This window comes from Meles meles, chromosome 12, assembly GCF_922984935.1.
Source record: "Meles meles chromosome 12, mMelMel3.1 paternal haplotype, whole genome shotgun sequence".
Lineage (NCBI taxonomy): Eukaryota > Metazoa > Chordata > Mammalia > Carnivora > Mustelidae > Meles > Meles meles.
Genome location: NC_060077.1, coordinates 21006405 through 21026499, shown reverse-complemented (window position 1 = coordinate 21026499; position 20095 = coordinate 21006405). Strand labels below are relative to the sequence as shown.

At 47.6% G+C, this 20095-nt stretch overlaps 1 protein-coding gene across 1 annotated transcript in view; it reads right to left on the bottom strand.

The window, feature by feature from the left end:
• Positions 1-20095, bottom strand: part of ZNF84 (zinc finger protein 84) — a 68267-nt gene that overhangs the window by 28409 nt on the left and 19763 nt on the right. The window lies entirely within an intron of this gene.

The following is a 20095-nucleotide window of genomic DNA, read 5'->3' as shown; positions in this document are numbered from 1 at the left end:
AAGACCGCCCTGATCCCTCCCCTTTCCTCTATCCCCCTCTGCCTCCCTCTACCTCATTGGTTCCATTGGCGCTGATGCTGCCTCTCCTTGAGGTTGCTCTACCGGACGGGAGAAGGCAGCCACACCTAACCTATATCCCTTTCTCCTCTTCTGACATCTATAACTGGAAGGCCCAACACAAATCCTTTTCTGTCCACCCAGAGGATTTAATTGGTCTCTTGGAGACTGTCTTTCTTACCCACCAGCCCACCTGGGTGGATATTCAACATCTCCTTATGGCTCTCTTTAACGCGGAAGAGAGGGATCACATCACGCGAGAAAACTATAAGGTGGTAAGTGAGAGACTTGGCAGGGACCTCGATCCCCGGTGGATGGAGGACTACTGCCCGAGGGAACCCCCCGACTGGGATCCAAACTCCAATGAAGGTAAGGAGAGCCTATGCTTCTACCGCCAGGCTCTACTGGGAGGCCTCCATGCAGCTGCAAGGAGACCCATAAATTTATCTAAAAAAATTAGTGTGGTGACTCAAGGTAAGAATGAGTCTCCAGGAGCTTTCCTAGAAAGGCTTACTGAAGCCTATAAAATGTATAGCCCGATCAACCCTGAGGCACTCGAAAATCAGAGGGCGTCGAATCTTGCTTTTGCCAGTCAGCCCCAGATATCAGGAAGAAACTTCAGAAAATTGAAGGATTTGAAGGGAAGAATCTGACTGAGTTAGTGGGAATAGCAGAAAAGGTGTTTAACAACAGGGATGCACAAGAGGATGAAAAACAGACAAAAAACTGGTTCAGGTTTTGGCATTACATGAGGCGGGGAGGAGACAGGGAGAAAGAGGTCAATGGAAAGGGAAAAGGCAGGTAGGGAATGGTAAATGGAAGGAAAAGCCTAAGCACAGAGAAGGCAGGCGGGAAGACGTAGATTCAGATCAGTGCACTTACTGTAAGGAAAAAGGACATTGGGCCAGGGAGTGTCCCAAAAGGAAGACGGCAATGCTGGCCACCAGAGTCTGAAGGGGCCATGGTTCGGAGCCCCTCCCCGAACCTCAGGTAAATATTGAAGTGGAGGGGAAGTCAACTGATTTTTTGGTGGACACGGGAGCCCAATTTTCATCATCACTTAAACCTATAGGAAAACTATCTGGAGAGGAAGTCTGGGTACAAGGGGTGAATGGCAAAGAAAGACATAAATGGACAACAGAAAGGACTTTAAATTTGGCCTTGGGAGTAGTCAAGCATCGATTCTTGGTCCTCCCTAATGCTCCATATAAGCTGATGGGAAGAGATCTCCTCCACAAACTACAAGCTGGCATTCAATTCTCGGAAGGAGATATGACTATAACCTTGAGACAACCCACTGTGCAGATGTTTGTGGCAGCAGTAGATGAATACCTTCTGTACGAGCCAGTCTCAGAACCAGAGGAGACAAGAGAAGGGAGCCTTCCCCAAACCCAACAGGTCAAGTTTCCTGAAGTCGGGGCAGAAGGGAAGCCCCCTGACTTGGCCAAGTGACAGCCTCCAGTGGTGGTACAATTAAAAGCAATGGCCACAGCTGTTCACGTCCGGCAGTACTCCTTCCCCTAGGAAGCAAGGAAGGGATCAGAAAACACATGAACCGCCTCTGAGGAGACGGGATGCAAGTTCCATGCAAGTCTCCATGGAACACACCTTTGCTGCCTGTCAAAAAGGCCGAGACTGGGGAGTACCAACCCGCTCAGGACTTGCGGGAAATTAATAAATGGGTTGAAGATACCGACCCAACAGGGCCTAACCCCTATACCCTCCTCTCCCTCCTGGGCCCCAAAAGAACTGTCTATACTGTCTTAGATCTCAAAGATGCATTTTTTTTGCATATCTTTAGCAAGGGAGTCTCAGCCCCTCTTTGCTTTTGAGTAGTCTGACCCACAGGAAGGATTCCAAGGCTAGCTCACCAGACAAGACTTCCCCAAGGATTCAAGAATTCACCCACTATCTTCGATGAGGCCCTACATGAGGATTTGCATGAGTACAGAACCTCCAACCCAGGAGTCACTCTGCTACAGTATGTTGATGACTTGCTGATAGCCGCTGAGGACTATGAGTCATGTTTGTTGGGGGCGAAAGCTCTCTTACAGACTGCAGGAAAAAGGGTATCGGGTGTCAGCAAAGAAAGCACAGCTCTGTCAGAGCCACATCACTTATCTAGGCTTTGATCTCCACAAGGGAGTGCGTTCACTGTCTGAGTCCAGGAAACAGGTGATCACCCGATACGCCCGCCCCACCACGTCCCGACAAGTGAGGGAGTTTCTTGGGACAGTGGGCTACTTCAGGCTGTGGATGCCACTGTGACCTCTCTACGAACTGGCAAAAGGGGGGCTCACTATGATAGAGTGGACGGCTGAGGAAGACGGAGCATTTCAGGAATTACAAACAGCCTTACTGAGTGCCCCAGCACTGGCCATCCCAGATGTTACCAAGCTCTTCCACTTGTATGTGGATGAAAAAGCAGGGGTGGCCAAAGGGGGTTTGACTCAGACTCTGGGGCCATGGCAAAGGCCAGTAGCCTATCTTAGCAAGAAACTAGATCCAGTAGCAGCTGGGTTCCCCCCTTACCTCCGCATAATTGCTGCCACGGCCCTCCTGGTCAAGGATGCAAATAAACTGACTTTGGGTCAAAATCTCATCTTGACCACCACCCACGCTATCGAGGGCCTTCTCTGGACTCCACCTGACCGATGGATGATGAACGCCCGAGTGACGGGGTATCAGGCCCTCCTCCTCAACGAACCAAGAGTGACCTTCCGGCCCCCGGTGGTGCTAAATCCAGCCACGCTGCTGCCAGAGGAGCTGACTGACCACCCACATGACTTCAGGGAGGTCCTAACCCAAGTCACAAGAATAAGGCCGGACCTCAGAGACATTCCCTTCCCGGATGCAGAGATGACTCTGTTCACAGACGGGAGTGGCTATACGGTCGATGGAAAGAGGTATGCGGGGGCTGCGGTGGTTTTCCCTGAGCAGGAACTCTGGACGGCAGCCCTGCCACACGGAAACTCAGCGCAGAAAGCGGAGCTGATTGCACTCACCAAGGCACTGCAGATGGCCAAAGGTAAAACCGCCAACATCTATAGGGACAGCAGGTACACCTTTGCTACTCTCCATATACACGGGGCTATTTATAAAGAAAGGGGCCTATTAACAGCAGAAGGAAGAGGAATTAAAAACAGAGGAGAAATATTGGCTCTCCTCCAGGCTATTTGGGACCCAAAAGAGGTGGCCGTTATGCATTGCCCAGGACACCAAAAGGGGACTGATCTGATTTCAAAAGGAAACCAATTAGCAGATCAAGCCGCAAAGCAAGCAGCCCGAGAAACAGTGCAAGAGCTGGTTACACTCCTGGCTCCAGCCCTACCAGAAAACCCGAACTATTCAGAGGAAGATTTAAAGTATTTACAAAAATGGGCTAAATTGGACTATGAAGGGGACTGGGATAAGGACAAAAATAGGAAAGTTAATTCTTCCTCAAAGACTAGGTATGGGGGCGCCTGGGTGGCTCAGTGGTTTAAGCTGCTGCCTTCAGCTCAGGTCATGATCTCGGGGTCCTGGGATCGAGTCCCGCGTCGGGCTCTCTGCTTGGCGGGGAGCCTGCTTCCTCCTCTCTCTCTCTCTGCCTGCCTCTCTCCCTACTTGTGATCTCTATCTGTCAAATAAATAAATAAAATCTTTAAAAAAAAAAAAAAAGACTAGGTATGAAGTTAGTAGACCAGGTCTATCAGGGTACTCATCTGGGGACACGCAAACTCAAGGAGCTTATAGGCAAGCAGTTCCAGGTTTCTAAATTAGGGCATATGGTTCAGGATGTAGTTGACAGATGTGCTCAATGCCAGGAAGTTTATGCGGGAGGAACTAGAAAGGGAAGAGGGAAAAGAAAAGAGAAAGAGGTAAGGAACCAGGAATTTATTGGGAAATAGATTTTACAGAGATGAAACCCAGAAAATTGGGCACAAGTGTATGTTAGTTTTTATAGATACTTTTTAGGCTGGGTAGAGGCTTTTCCCACCAAATATGAGATGGCAGGAGTGGTAGCCAAAAAGCTATTAGAAGAGATAATTCCTAAGTTGGGCTGCCTCTCACGATCGGGTCAGACAATGGCCCTGCATTTTTGAGTTCAGTCTCACAGGCATTGACCAAGGCTGTGGGCACTAATTGGAAACTACATTGTGCCTACCAGCCCCAGAGTTCCAGGCAAGTAGATAGAATGAACCAGACTTTTTTTTTTAATATTTTCTTTTTTTGACAGAGAGAGAGGTCACAACTAGGCAGAGAGGCAGGCAGAGAGAGAGGAGGAAGCAGGCTCCCCACGGAGCAGAGAGCCCGATGTGGGGCTCGATCCCAGGACCCTGAGACCATGACCTGAGCTGAAGGCAGAGGCCTAAACCACTGAGCCACCCAGGCGCCCCATGAACCAGACTCTTAAAGAGACATTGACAAAGCTAATTCTGGAGACTGGCGGTGGATGGGTGGATCTCCTTCCTTTCGCCTTCCTCAGGGCGTGGTATACACCCTACTTAAACAAGGTGACCCCATTTGAAATAATGTTCGGGAGACATCCCCCCGCCCCAGCCCTGCCTTCGGCTACAAGAGGTTGCCCTGGCAGAAATGACTGATCAGTCTGTACTCCAGTCACTGCAGGCATTACAGTCTGTCTTAAAAAGAACCCACACAGGGATCAGAACTGCCCACACTGAGACGGAGATGGAGGTGGAACCACACCCTTACCAACCCAGGGACCTGGTTTGGATACGTCACCACCAAGTGGGAAACTTGGAGCCTCGCTGGAAAGGACCGTTTACTGTCATCCTGACCACCCCCACGGCAATAAAAATAGAAGGCATCAGGGCCTGGATTCACGCGGGTCATGTCAAATGAGCCGAGGACAAGGACGTCCCCCAGAGATGGAAGCTGCAGCCGATGGACCCCGCTGACCATGCACTAAAGCTAAGACTCAAAAGACTACGAGTTCATTTTTGCTCCTATTGTTACCTATTTGTGTAAGAGCTTCTGAGTCACCTCATAAGACAGAAAAGTACAGGTGGGAAATTAGACGAACGGAATTTGGAAAAATGGAAAAGGTTATACAAAGCGGTGAATGGTTAACTTATCAGCCGACTGTGCACTAATGTTACTTTTTTTTTTTAAGATTTTATTTATTTATTTGAAAGAGACAGATCACAAGTAGGCAGAGAGAGAGAGAGGAGGAAGCAGGCTCCCTGCCAAGCAGAGAGCCCGATGTGGGACTCGATCCCAGGACTCTGGGATCATGACCTGAGCGGAAGGCAGAGGCTTAACCCACTGAGCCACCCAGGCGCCCCCTAATGTTACTTTTTGGCCCCTGCATTATAAACGCCCTAACGTCATTTGTACAAAAGAAAATTAGAGCAATAAAAATGTTAGTCTTACATGCTCAATAGAACCCCTTACAATAGGAGAACATAGAACTGGCTGAAAAGTCAAGGATTTGACTAATCTCCAAAGAAAAGGGGGGAATGTAAGGGCCTACTTAGCCAGAGGGAGCCATTTTGTTGTTCATGCAGTAAACTTAGATTGACCCTGCCCCTCCCAGAGGAACTTACTTAAAAGCAAGTCCGGGAAACCAGTCCCAGGTAGCAAAGCCCAGACACAAGGGCCAGTCAGGCCAGGTGGAGACATCCAATCGGTGGGGCACGCCTACTGTCTCCCTAGCTACCAAGGAGAGTAGGCCCCGCCTTATGCCAATTCTGACCAAGGTGATAGGCCAGTTCAAATATCTACTAGGGTAAATTGAAATTCAATTGGCCGCCCGTGCATGACCTAGCATGACTGTGCAGTTTTCTCTGTGTGTTGCAATCTCATTGCAATTTCACTGTGTGTGGCCAGACTCAACCACCTCTATAAAAATGAGTCTGCGAGGCTGGGAGGGGGTCTGCTCTTTGTAAGAGATGGTCTGGACGGGTCGGTTTGATTCTTGATGCTTGGCATGAAATAAAGCTTTGCTTGACCTTCGCTTTGTATTAGTCTCTCTCCTTTGATCACAGATCCATTATTGGGGGAACCTATTACCTTACACAGACAGAGGAGTAGGATGATAAAACAAGAATAACTGCAGACATGTAGACATGTAGAAAGTCGAAAGAGAATGCTATCTATACGAAGAAATTCAGAATTCTTGGTGAAACAAATGATTCTCCAAGAATGAATGTGTCAGATTTGACTCAAAAAAGGAGAAGCCACTTCAAGAGTAAAGATGAAGGCAGTTTCAGAGATTCTGTGCCAAAAAGCATCATTGAGTTTCCAGGGAATTCTTTCAAACATTCAGTGATCAGAGAATTCTTACATATAAAATTTCCAGAGGAAATAGAAGAAGGAAGTTTTCTATTGATTAGTCACCATAAAGACACCAAAATTGACAAATGTATGATTTGAGAAAGGAACTCAGCCAAAACCTGATTATGATTACCGGTGCAAGAAGTATGACTACCCCGAGAAATTATCAACAGAGAGAAGCTGGCAATACCTTAGGAAAATATATTGGGGCACCTGGGTGGCTTAGTGGGTTAAAGCCTCTGCCTTCGGCTCAGGTCATGATCTCAGGGTCCTGGGATCGAGCCCCGCATCTGGCTCTCTGCTCCGCAGGGAGCCTGCTTCCTCCTCTCTCTCTGCCTGCCTCTCTGCCTGCTTGTGATTTCTCTCTGTCAAATAAATAAAATATTTAAAAATATATATATATTATAATGGAGTGGAAATACAGGAAAGTTGGGATATTAATATTACCATATCAATAAGTCGAAAGGAAAATATAATCACCTCAATAAAATGAAGCGAACTTTTTAAACTTAAAAATACATTCTGGGGGGAGGGGTGCCTGCTCAGCAGGGAGTCTGCTTCTGCCCCTGCTTGTGCTCTCTGTCTAATAAATAAATAAAATCTTTTTAAAAATTGTCTAAACCTGGGGCGCTTGGGTGGCTCAGTGGGTTAAAGCCTCTGCCTTTGGCTCAGGTCATGGTCCCAGAATCAGTCCTGGGATGGAGCCCCACATGGGGCTCTCTGCTCTTCGGGGAGCCTTGCTTCCTCTTCTCTCTCTCTGCCTACTTGTGATCTCTGTCTGTCAAATAAATAAATAAAATCTTAAAAAAAAAAAATAAAAATTTTTAAGGTTTTTTTTAGCCTTTTTTGAAAGATTTTTTTTTTTTTTTTTTTTTTTGGGGGGGAGAAAGAGAGCGCGCACAAGCAGGGAGAAGGGAGCCCAATGTGGGACTGGATCCCAGGATCCCCAGATCATGACCTGAGCAGAAAGCATATCTCAACCAACTAAGCCATGGAGGCACCCCTAAGATTTTATTTTTAACTTATCTCTACAGCCAACATAGGGCTCGAACTTACAACCCCGAGATCAAGAGTCACACTCTCCGGCACCTCGGTGGCTCAGTGGGTAAGCCTCTGCCTTCGGCTCAGGTCATGATCTCAGGGTCCTGGGATAGAGCCCTGGATGGAGCTCTCTGCTCAGCGAGGAGACTGCTTCTCCCTCTCTCTCTCTCTGCCTGCCTCTCTGCCTACTTGTGATCTCTCTCTGTCAAATAAATAAACAAAATCTTAAAAAAAAAAAAAAAGTCACATTCTCTACCAACTGAGCCAGCCAGGTGCCCCATGAATTTTTCAGTTCTTTCATGAACTTTTTAAAAATTTTTTAAATTTTTTTAAAAGATTTTATTTATTTATTTGACAGACAGAGATCACAAGTAGGCAGAGAGGCAGGCAGAGAGAGAGGGGGAAGAGCCCTATGCGGGCTCTGTCCCAGGACTCCGGGATCATGACCTGAGCCGAAGGCAGAGGCTTTAACCCACTGAGCCACCCAGGCACCCCTCTTTCATGAACTTTAATAGCATTCTCTTATTTTATTCATAAATCATTTTTATGTAAGGTTTTTTGTTGTTGTTTGGTTAGAAAGGGAGAAGGGGAGGCGCAGATGGAGAGGGAGAAAGAGAATTTTTTAAAAAATATTTTATTTATTTGGGGCGCCTGGGTGGCTCAGTGGGTTAAAGCCTCTGCCTTCAGCTCAGGTCATGATCCCAGGGTCCTGGGATCAAGCCCCACGTCGGGCTCTCTGCTCCGCAGGGAGCCTGCTTCCTCCTCTCTCTCTGCCTGCCTCTCTGCCTAGTTGTGATTTCTCTCTGCCAAATAAATAAAATATTAAAAAAAAAGGGGGGGGCACCTGGGTGGCTCAGTGGGTTAAGCCGCTGCCTTCGGCTCAGGTCATGATCTCGGGATCCTGGGATCGAGTCCCGCATCGGGCTCTCTGCTCAGCAGGGAGACTGCTTCCCTCTCTCTCTCTGCCTGCCTCTCTGCCTACTTGTGATCTGTGTCTGTCAAATAAATAAATAAAATCTTTAAAAGAAAAAAAAAAGATTAAAAAAAAAGATTTTATAAAAAAAAAAAATTATTTATTTGGGGCCCCTGGGTGGCTCAGTGAGTTAATCCTCTGCTTTCAGGTCAGGTCATGATCTCAGGGTCCTGGGATAGAGTCCTGTGCCAGGCTCTCTGCTCAGTCGAGAGCCTGCTTCCCCTCCCCGTCTCTCTGCCTACCTCTCTGCCTGCCTCTCTGCCTACTTGTGATCTCTGTCTGCCAAATAAATAAATAAAATCTTTCTTAAAATTTTTTTGTTTATTTGTCAGAGAGAAAGTACAAGTAGGGAGAGGCAGAAAGAAGCAGGCTCCCAGCTGAGTGAGAAGCCCGATGTGGGACTCAATCTGAGGACCCTGGCATCACGACCTGAGCTGAAGGCAGCAGCTTACCCAACTGAGCCACCCAGGCATTCCAAGAAAGGGGATTCTACGGAGGCTCCATGCCCAACACAGAGCCCGGCACAGGGCTTGATCTCATGACCCTCAGATCAGGACCTGAGCCAAAATCAAAAGTCCAGGGGTGCCTGGGTGGCTCAGCGGGTTAAAGCCTCTGCCTTCTGCTCAGGTTATAGTCCCAGGGTCCTGGGATCAAGCCCCGCATAGGGCTCTCTGCTCAGCAGGGAGCCTGCTTCCTCCTCTCTGTCCGCCTCTCTGCCTACTTGTGATCTGTCAAATAAAATCTTTAAAAAAAAAAAAAATCCGAAGTCCAGTGTTTAATCAACTGAGCCATTAAGGCACCCCTATGTTAGGCTCCCTGCTCAGGGAGGAGCCTACTTCTCCCTCTCCCTCTGCTCCTCCCCGCTTCTTGTACTCTGTCAAATAAATAAATAAAGTCTTTTTTTTTTTTTTTAATTCAACATTGAGGGATGCCTGGGTGGCTCAGTCGGTTCAGCTGCTGCCTTCCACTCGGGTCATGATCCCAGTATCCTGGGATCGAGTCCCACATCCGGCTCCTTGCTCATAAGGGAGCCTGCTTTTCTCTCTGCCTCTGCCTGCCACTCTGCCTGCTTGTGCCTCCTCTCTTTCTCTGATAAATAAATAAATAAATAAATAAATAAATAAATAAATAATTTTTTGAAAAATTCAACAGTGTATCAGATACATTCCTAAGAAGCTTGTCATTCCTATTGATATTATGAACGTGAGCTTTTCCCCTCTGGTGTATTTTTTTTTACTGGCTACTAAATGTGCTATGGACTGGATATCTGTGTCCTTCCAAAATTGTTTTGTTGAAATCCTGACTCCAGTGTGGCTACAGTTGGAGATGAGCATCTAGGGAAATTAAAGTTAAATAAGGTTATTTCCATCTTATACACCCAAAATACATCAGTGGCGCAGACACGGGAAAAGTGCTACAGATAGTCCTGCTTAACAAGAGGAACAACAGGAGTCCCCACATAACGGTCACTGGTCCACGGAAAATCCTAAATCCCACTGAATACGCGTTACCAGGTTCCCCGATGGTCCCGTTCTCTCGGAGCTCTTCCCAGCTCTTCGCTGCACCCGCTGGCTCCTGACTCTGCCATCGGTCATCGTCGTTCCTCCCGGCGAGGGATTCATGGTCGCAGGGGTCCTTCTCCGCCTCCTTCACGCCTCCAGAGAGCTGAGCGCGCAAAGATCTCTTCCGAGCTCGTATACGGTGCGTCCCTTGCACTCCGCGTTAATATCGCTGCTTAAAGCCTGGCGGGGTGTGTATACTCACGCTATTTTTCGGCTTACAGGGAGCTTTTCTGCTTTTTCTAGCAACGTCGAGTGCTAGAAAATGTGCTCGGGAATTGAGGTTGTAACGACATTTTCTTCAAAATGATTCTCCCCTGGGGCGCCGGGGGCTCCATCAGTGAAGCGCCAGCCCTCGGCTCGGATCTTGATGCCGGTGTCCTGACGGAGCCCCGCGTGGGCGCCCTGCTCCGCGGGGAGTCGGCCTCTCCCTCCGCCCCTCTCTACGCTGGTGATCTGTCTGTGTCTCCAAACGACTCTCCCCCAGATCGGCGACCGGGTTCTCAGAACTCACCCGCTGACGCCCGGCTCACCTCACTGGGGCTTGTTGACTTGCTTCAGGTTTTTTTGTTTGTTTTTTTTTTTTTTTTTCTTTTTAAGATTTTGTATGTTTGTTTATAGAGCACGTGCGCTGGGGAAGCGCGGGGGCGGGGCGGGGGGGGGGGAATCCCCCAGCGAATCCATCCAAGCAGGAGCCAGAGGCATCGCGGGGCCCGATGGCAGCGCTTCCGGGTCCAGCCTGAGGCGAGCCCGGAGCCCCGCTGCGGGCGTCCTACGTCGGGGACACGGTGCCTCCCGAACGTCCGTCGCGCCGCTCCGCATCTTTTCCGGGGACGGTTCTGGCTTCAGCGCTTCTCCTCGCCTCGAGCGGGATGAGAGTCACGGAAGAGAGCGGGTGGCGCGCAGACGCGGCGTCGGGAAAGCCCGCCTCCGCCGCAGGCCTCACGCGGGCGTCGCCTCTTCCGCGGCCGGGAGAGGGACACGCCGGTAGCCGGTCCCTTGACCTCCGGCCTCCTTCCCCGCGTGCCTGCGGGTGCTCCCCGACGGCCTCTCCGACGGCCTCCGGGCGCTGCGGACGTCCGTCCCAAGGGCCCCGCGCGTTTTCCCGAATACTCCTCTGCGGTCTTCCGGAGGCTCTGGCCGCCCCGCGCCGGGGCCGGGGGACCCCACTTCCAGGCCAGAGGTCCGTGCCGACCGCAGCTGCGGCCTGGATGTCGCCCCAAATCTGAGCCTGCGCCGCAGTCCGGACGCTCTCCGGCTTCTGTGGGCGCGGGGCGGGTCTGGCCGCGCAGTCGCGCCTCCGGAGGGCGCACACGACGCTGTCGGTCTGTCCGGTGCAGCGTGCGGGCGTGTGCGGGCCTCTGGTTCTCTTCGCGAAGCCTCAGAACCTACGTAGTCTCTCCGCGCGGACCCTCGGAGGCTCCCGCCGCACCACAGCCAGAGGGACGGTCGCACGGCCACCGAGGGCTTCCCGAGCGAGAGCTCCGGCCTCTCTGGTGCGTGCGTCCGTGCGCGCGCGTGTGTGTAGAAGGGCCACCGCATTCTGCCGCCACCACCAGTGAACAGGACTCTCCGTGGCAGCAGCAGGAGGGCCGCCCTAGAAGAGGTGGTGAAGAGGGCGGGCGCCTCGCCGCAGCCATCTCCGGAGAGCAGCGTCCCCCACCGAGGTCAAACAGGCCCATCATTGGTAACTCCACACAGCTCAGCCCGAACGGATACAAATGTGTGGGGAAAGAAGCCTGGATTCCATTTTATCCAGAAAACTTTCATCTATTCGATCGGCCTATAATCATTGTTTTTCTATGGTCTCTATCCAGATTTGGTATGAAGTTTACATGAGGGCTGTGAAATGAATTTGGGAGTAATCTATCCCTTTAAAATTTTCCAACACTGCTTGTATAATGTCATGATGATCAGTCCTTAAATTTTTGGTAAAATTTTACTGCTCAGTACTTCAAGCTTAATACATTTCATTGAGGGAAATTTCTACAATTCAATTTCCATATTTTTTTAAAGATTTTATTTATTTATTTGACAGAGATCACAAGTAGGCAGAGATGCAGACAGAGAGGAGGAAGCAGGCTCCCTGCTGAGCAGAGAGCTGGATGCGGGGCTCGATCCCAGGACTCTGGGATCATGATCTGAGCGGAAGGCAGAGGCTTAACCCACTGAGCCACCCAGTTACCCCACTTTTTTTTAAAGAGTTTATTTATTTGATAGAGATCACAAAGAGGCAGAGAGGCAGGCAGGGGGTGGGAAGCGGGCTCCCCACTGAGCAGAGAGCCTGAGGCGGGGCTCCATCCCAGGAGCCTGAGATCATGACCTGAGCGGAAGACACAGGCTTAACCCACTGAGCCACACAGACACCCCTCAACTTCCATACTTCTTACTGATTTATTCAGTCTTCCCTTTACTGCTTGGTCTATTTTGGTCATGTATAATTTGTAAGAAAATTGAGAATTTTTTTAGAGAATTTTTAAAAAGATTTTATTTATTTGACAGAGAGAGAGAGCACAAGCAGAGGAAGGAGCAGGCAGAGGCAGAGAGAGAAGCAGGCTCCCCGCTGACCAGGGGCTCCATCCAGGACCATCCCACGGACCCTGGGATCATGACCTGAGTAGATGCTTAATGTATGAACCATCCAGGTGTCCTGAAAATCAAGAGATTTGATCTAACCTTTCATATTTAGTGGTACATTAATATCCTTAATTTATCCTATAATTTCAACAATCTAAATTATCTGTATTTATGTCCTCTTTTCATCTCACACGACTGACGAGTACTTTCTCATGAATGTTCATGCATCTGTCACCCAGATTACAAATAATTTGCAGCCTCTCTTTGCTGCTCTTCCAGAGAAGCAGATGACATCCTGAATATTTGGGTTATCATTCTCTCACTTTTCCTGTTTCATCATTTTTTCACAGAAACACACCTGCCTAAATAATACGTAATTCCATTTCACTTAATTTGGTCCTTTAACAAGGATATCATAGATCAGTTGTAGTTTATGTCGTAGTACATAACATTCCATTGACTCTATATAAGTTTATTCATTCTTTTTTTTTTTTTTTAAAGATTTTATTTATTTATTCAACAGAGAGAGATCACAAGTAGATAGAGAGGCAAGCAGAGAGAGAGAGGGAAGCAGGCTCCCTGCTGAGCAGAGAGCCCGATGCGGGACTCGATCCCAGGACCCCAAGATCATGACCTGAGCCGAAGGCAGCGGCTTAACCCACTGAGCCACCCAGGCGCCCCAAGTTTATTCATTCTTTTACAACTTTCTTAGATCTGCTCTAAATGAAACTTCTATTGAGTCAACTGTAAGTTCAGCTGTAGTGTAAAAAATAATTGAGAGATCCTTATACTTTGCCCCAATGTTAACATTTTGCAAAACTACAGCACATCACAGCCAGAATGTTGACCTTAACACAGTCCACACGACTTCTTCAGATTTCTCCGGTTTCACTTACATGCACGTTCATGTATGAAGTTCTAGTCAGTGTTATAACCTGTGTGGGTTCGTGTCTCAACAGCCACAGTCATGACACCAACCCCTTCCCACAGCACAAGGCTTTTTTTTTTTTGTACATTTTGTACTTCGATACTTTTGAAAATGGATTCATTTTATTAAATCCCATTTTGCAAAGTTCTGCTGGCATGTAGAAATAGAATTGATTTATATACATAGACCTGACATCTGATGACCTTGCTAAATTCATTTTTTTCATTTAGGTATTTAAAAATGTTTTGAGGGACGCCTGGGTGGCTCAGTGGGTTAGGGCTTCTGCCTTCGGCCCGGATCGTGATCCCAGGGTTCTGGGATCGGGTCCCATATCGGGCTCTCTGCTCGGCGAGGAGCCTGCTTCCTCCTCTCTCTGCTTGCTTCTCTGCCCACTTGAAATCTCTGTCTGTCAAATAAATAAATAAACTCTTTTAAAATTTTTTCAAAAAAATGTTTTGAAACTGATGAAAAGTAAAAAAAAAAAAAAAAAAAAGGACGCCTGGGTGGCTCAGTAGGTTAGGCCTCTGCCTTCGGCTCAGGTCATGATCTCAGGGTCCTAGGATCCAGTCCCGCATCAGACTCTCTGCTCTGCAGGGAGCCTGCTTCTCCTCTCTCTCTCTTTCTCTCTCTGCCTGCCTCTCTGCCTACTTGTGATCTCTCTGTCAAATAAATAAATAAATCTGTTTTTAAAAAAAAAAAAGAAAAGTCAAAAAAAATTCACAGAATCACAAAATTAAAGAATTTACAGAAGAGGGAAGATTCCTAAATAAACTTTACCTCTGTTCCCCAGATGTTAACATTTTACCATGTCTGCTTTCTCTATAAAAGAACATACGTCTCAGGATGCCTGGGTGGCTCAGTCGGTTGAGCCTCTGCCTTTGGCTCCAATCATGATCTCGGTCCTGGGAAGGAGACCCGCACTGGGCTCCCTGCTCAGAGGGGAGCCTGCTTCTCCCTCTCACTCTTCCTCTGTGTTTCCTCTAACAAAATCTTTTTTTTTTTTTTAAAGAATATACTACTCTTGAAAGGTAGAAGCATGAGTTGCTTCTATAATTCCATAATTCCTCTACACTGCTGAACACCACAGAGAGTGTCTCCAAGAAGGTCTTTCCACTACCTAACCAAGCAAATTATCAAATTGAGGAAATGAACCTAAATGCAGTACTATTATCAAATACACAGAAGTTATCCAAATTCCATCAATAGTCCTCATAATGTCCGAGAAACAAAATTTGGATTCAATATCCAATTTCATGTATCTTTACTTAACTTTAAATTAAAAAGACTTTTTTTTAAATTTTAGGCAAACTCTAGTCCCCACACAGGGCTCCCCTCTTTAGTTACCTTTAAACTGGACCAGTCTTTCATAACCTTGACATTTTTAAAAGTGCTGCCATTTTCATGCTGAATGACTCTCAGCCATGTTTGTTAGATGTTTCCTCATGATTTAGATTCAGGTCATGCATTTTTCATGCGAATACTTCGGAAGTGGGGTCTTTCTCAGAGATCTGTATCAAGAGTTCCATATTTGTGTCAATAATAACAATTTTCATTTTGATTGCCTAATTAAGGTGGTAAATGCCAGGGGCGCCTGGGTGGCTCAGTGGGTTAAAGCCTCTGCCTTCCGCTCAGGTCATGATCTCAGGGTCCTGGGATCCAGCCCCACATCAGGCTCTCTGCTCAGCGGGCGGCCTGCTTCCTCCTCTCTATCTGCCTCTCTGCCTACTTGTGATCTGTCTGTCAAATAAATAAATAAATAAAATCTTTTTTAAAAGTGGTAAATGCCAGATTTCTCTTCCGTAAAGTTCTTATTTTTTCCAATTGTAATTAATAAGTATCTCACGGGCAGATGTCTTAAGACTAATTAAATATTCCCTCATAAAATTTTCACCCACCTAATTTTAGCGTTCATAGACTATTCTTGCCTAAGACAAATACTACCGTACTAGCTACCAAGTGGTGATTTTTCTAATTATGTCACTTCTTATGTATTAAGTGATATTTTACTTTATTTCTTAAAATATTTTATTTATTAATTTGAGAGAAAGACAGAGCACAAGCAGGTGGGAGATGCAGAAGCAGAGGGAGAAGCAAATTCCCCGGTGAGCAGGGAGTCTGATGTGGGACTCGATTTCATGACCCTGGGATCAAGACCTGAGCCGAAAGCAGGCGCTGAATGACTGAGCCACCCAGGTGCCCCCCCCCCTTTTTAAGATTTTATTTATTTATTTGACAGAGACACAGCGAGAGAGGGAACACAAGCAGGGGTGAGTGGAGGAGGGAGAAGCAGGCTTCCCGCAGAGCAGGGAGCCCAATTCGGGGCTCAATCCCAGGACCCTGGGATCATCACCCAAGCCAAAGACAGACGCTCAACGGCTGAGCCACCCAGGTGCCCCAATCACTTTTTTTTTTTTTTTTTTTAACACAGAGATCACAAGTAGGCAGAGAGGCAGGAAGAGAGAGAGAGAGAGGAGGAAGCAGGCTCCCTGCCGAGCAGAGAGCCCGACAACGGGGCTTGATCCCAGGATCCTGGGATCATGACCTGAGCCAAAGGCAGAGGCTTTAACCCACTGAGCTACCCAGACGCCCCTCATGTTTTGTTTTGTTTTGTTTTGTTTTTTAAGATTTTATTTACTTAGGGGGTGCCTGGGTGGCTCAGTGGGTTAAGTGGCTGCCTTTAGTCTGAATCATGATCCCCAAGCCCCACGTTGGACTCCCTGCTCAGCAGGGAGTCTGCCCTTCCCTCTCCCTCTGCTGCCTCCCCTGCTTCTGCTCTCTCGCTCACACTCTCGCAAAAAAAATAAAATCTTTAAAAAATGAATTTTATTTATTTATTGTATGAGAGAGAAAGCACAAACACAGGGAGAAGCAGGCTCCCCGCTGAGCAAGGAGCCTGATGTAGGGCTCCATTCCAGGACCCAGGATAATGACCTAAGCCAAAGGCAGAGGCTTAACCAACTGAGCCACTCAGGCACCCTTGAGATAATCATGTTTAAGTGAGGTCATCAGGATGGGCCCTAAGCCTGGATGACTGGTATCCTTATAAAAAGGGGACATTTCAGGGCCCAGGCAGCTCAGTCAGTTAAGTGTCTGCCTTCAGCTAAGGTCATGATTCCAGGTCCAGGAATCAAGGTCCATGTCAGGCTCCTTGCTCAGCAGGGAGCATACTGCTCCCCTTGCTCGTGCTCTCTCTGACAAATACATAAAATCTTTTTTTTAAGATTTTATTTATTTATTTGACAGACAGAGATCACAAGTAGGCAGAGAGGCAGGCAGAGAGGCAGGCAGAGAGAGAGAGGGAGAAGCAGGCTCCCCGCTGAGAAGAGAGCCCGATGTGGGGCTTTATCCCAAGACCCTGAGATCATGACCTGAGCCGAAGGCAGAGGCTTAACCCACTGAGCCACCCAGGCACCCCCAAATCTTCATTTTTTAAAAGACTTTATCTATTTGACAGAGAGAGCCAGAACAAGCAGGCAGAGAGGCAGGCAGAGGCAGAGGGAGAAGCAGCCCCCCCCCGCCCGCTGAGCAGAGAGCCCAATGTGGGGCTCGATCCCAGGACCCTGAGATAATGACCTGAGCTGAAGGCAGATGCTTAATGACTGACCCACCCAGGCACCCTAAATAAAATCTTTAAAAAGAACAAGCAGTTCTTTTTATTTTTAATATTTTTATTTTTATTTATTTGACAGACAGAGATCACAGGTAGGCAGACAGGCAGGCAGAGAGAGGGGAGGGGGAGAAGCAGGCTCACTGCTGAGCAGAGAGCCCAATGTGGGGCTCGATCCCAGGACCCTGAGATCATGACCTGAGCTGAAGGCAGATGCTTAATGACTGACCCACCCAGGCACCCTAAATAAAATCTTTAAAAAGAACAAGCAGTTCTTTTTATTTTTAATATTTTTATTTTTATTTATTTGACAGACAGAGATCACAGGTAGGCAGACAGGCAGGCAGAGAGAGGGGAGGGGGAGAAGCAGGCTCACTGCTGAGCAGAGAGCCTGATGCGGGGCTTGATCCCAGGACCCTGGGATCATGACCCGAGCCGAAGGCAGAGGCTTTAACCCACTGAGACACCCAGGTACCCCAGAACAAGCAGTTCTTAAAAAAATTTTTTTTCTAATAAAGTGACAGAGAATTTGGCTAACCTGTGTCCTAGTGTTTTGTAAAACAAACTTTTTTTGACAGACAGAGATCACAAGTAGGCAGAGAAGCAGGCAGAGAGAAGGGAAGGGAAGCAGGCTCCCTGCTGAGCAGAGAGCCTGATGCGGGGCTGGATCCCAGGACCCTGGGATCACGACCTGAGCCGAAGGCAGAGGCTTTAACCCACTGAGTCATCCAAGCGCCCCCAAACTTTTAATGAACTGAAACATTTAGCTGAACAGATTTCTAAGCAGAGTGTTGACGACATGGCCTGACTTCTTGCTGCTAATAGTACAATTTGGGAGGAGAGAGATAAACTGAAAAACGAATTGTTAAGTATAAAGGAAATAGATTTTGAAAATTTGAGATTCTCAGCTTATCCATACTGTAAAAAAAAAACGAGAAACTGCTCTGGTGAGAACAAAGGTGTGCCTTGTGAATCCATCAACCATCTCAGCAGAAATGCTACCAACTGGACTGAAGGGGAGAGAGACGGGTGAAGATACTCGTTGGCTGTCCAGGAAACGGGCAACAGAGCTCTCTAGATGGGCATGTGGGTCATCCTTAAAGACAAAGGAAGAGTGACCCTGGGAGTAGAGCCACCTCCTCAGTCTCAGAGGGTGAAGCCACCTTTTCAATTCCAGAGGCTTGTCCAGCATCCAGGGGTGACGGGCATGGCCACCACCCCAGCGCGCTCAGAGGACAAAGCATTGGGCCAAAGAGAATTATTCCCAGGCCTTAAAATCTAATGGAATTTGCCCTGTTAGGTTTTAACTTGTGTGGGACTCACAACCGTTTTTCCTGATTTCTCCCTTTTAGGACAGGGTAGTCTATTTTATGTCTGCCTCCTCATTGGATTTGGGAAGCAGGTAACTGGTCTGGTTTCACACATTCTGAAACAGAGAGGAATACTGCCCTGACGCAGCGTGCCCCATCTCACCCACAACTGATTTAGACGGTATTGAGAGATTTTAGAGTTGAAACTTGGGTGAATTAAGACTTCCAGGGGTGTCGGGTGGGGAGAATGTATTCTGCATGTGAAAAGGACATGGATGGGGGGTGGGAATCAAGAAGCAAACTTACACCCTAAATTATGTCCGTTCAAAAATGATTTATTAGGGACATCTGGGCAGCTCAGTCGGTTAAGTGTCTCCCTTCAGCTCAGGTCATGATCCAGGGTCCTGGGATTGATTCCCGCATTGGGCTCCCTGTTCAGTGGGGAGTCTGCCTCTTCCTCTCCCTCTGCCCCTCCCCCTGCTCATGCTCCCTCTCTCTCTTGCAAATGAATAAATCTTTAAAAAAAATTATTATTAAAGAGTCTACTTTTTCTAGACCAATACAGGTTTCTGTAAGGGATTAGCAGGCACGTGAAGTGGATGGCTGAATTCAGCAACGTCACAGAAAATGCTCTTCCTTGAGGTGAGTGTTCAGGGCCTCACGTCTGTGATTGTTGTGATTAAGAGCTAAAAGGACCAAAGTAGCCATCACATCAGATTTCCTCATAAATTAAAAACTCTCCTATGGCAACAGCAGCCCTCAGTGTTCCCAGAATCTTATCATCAGGAGCCATAAGTTTCTTGGTGTAAATGAGCAATAACATTTCATACTTTGGGCTAAAGTTTCCACACCGTTATGTAAACAAGAATCTGATTTTCTTCTTGCCTCAGGAAAAAAGCCCTCTTTTGTGACTTATTCACTATTCCCAGCAACCATTTATTGACTAAAGCCCTTCAGTGATATGAGACAGAAATTCACTCTCCTTAACTTCTGCAGAAAAAAACCATTTTTACTCAAGAGAGGCAGAAAATCAGATTCAAGGAGGGACCGTACCCAGACTTAGTCTGGGAAACCAATCCAGCAGGACCTTCGGGCCCAGGCAAGGGCAAGTGAGGCCCACAGGTCCCCTGTGGTTCACATGAGGCTGAGTCAGAGACTCGGGATCCAGGAACACGGCGCCCATGACCTGGCAGTGGGTCGCCAGTAGCTGGTGGGACAGGCGCCGAGAGACACCAACCCCGGCACACGCACACCAGAAAGGCGCCCAGCCAGAGGAGACTAGGGAGCTCTCGCCAGTCAGCGGAGAACACACTCTCAATGGCTAAAATACAGTCTCTCCCTGCTCTTCGCAGCAGCCCCGTGGTAACTGCCAGACCCACCTCCGTAGACTGCCGAGTAAGTAAACTCATTTGGGGACCAGACTCTTTCCATTTATTAAACGCCACATCACTTTAGTTGCTAAGAAATAAAGAGACAAAACTGATATTTAGCATTTAATATGGAGAATAGTGGGGGATATTATTCCACAAGCTACCAAATATATGTATGACAAGTTACATTAAAAAATAAAATACCAAAAATTTTTAAAATGCTATTTAGTGTGACTTAGAAAAGTCACACTAAATGTCTTTTAACCTTCAGAATATGTTCCTTGATGTTTTCCTGACCATTGCTTTATTTACATATTAAAATAAAAAACAACTTTATACTCCACCCTGAAAAAACCTGGAATGGTTTTTCAAGTAGCTTCAAATCTGGAAT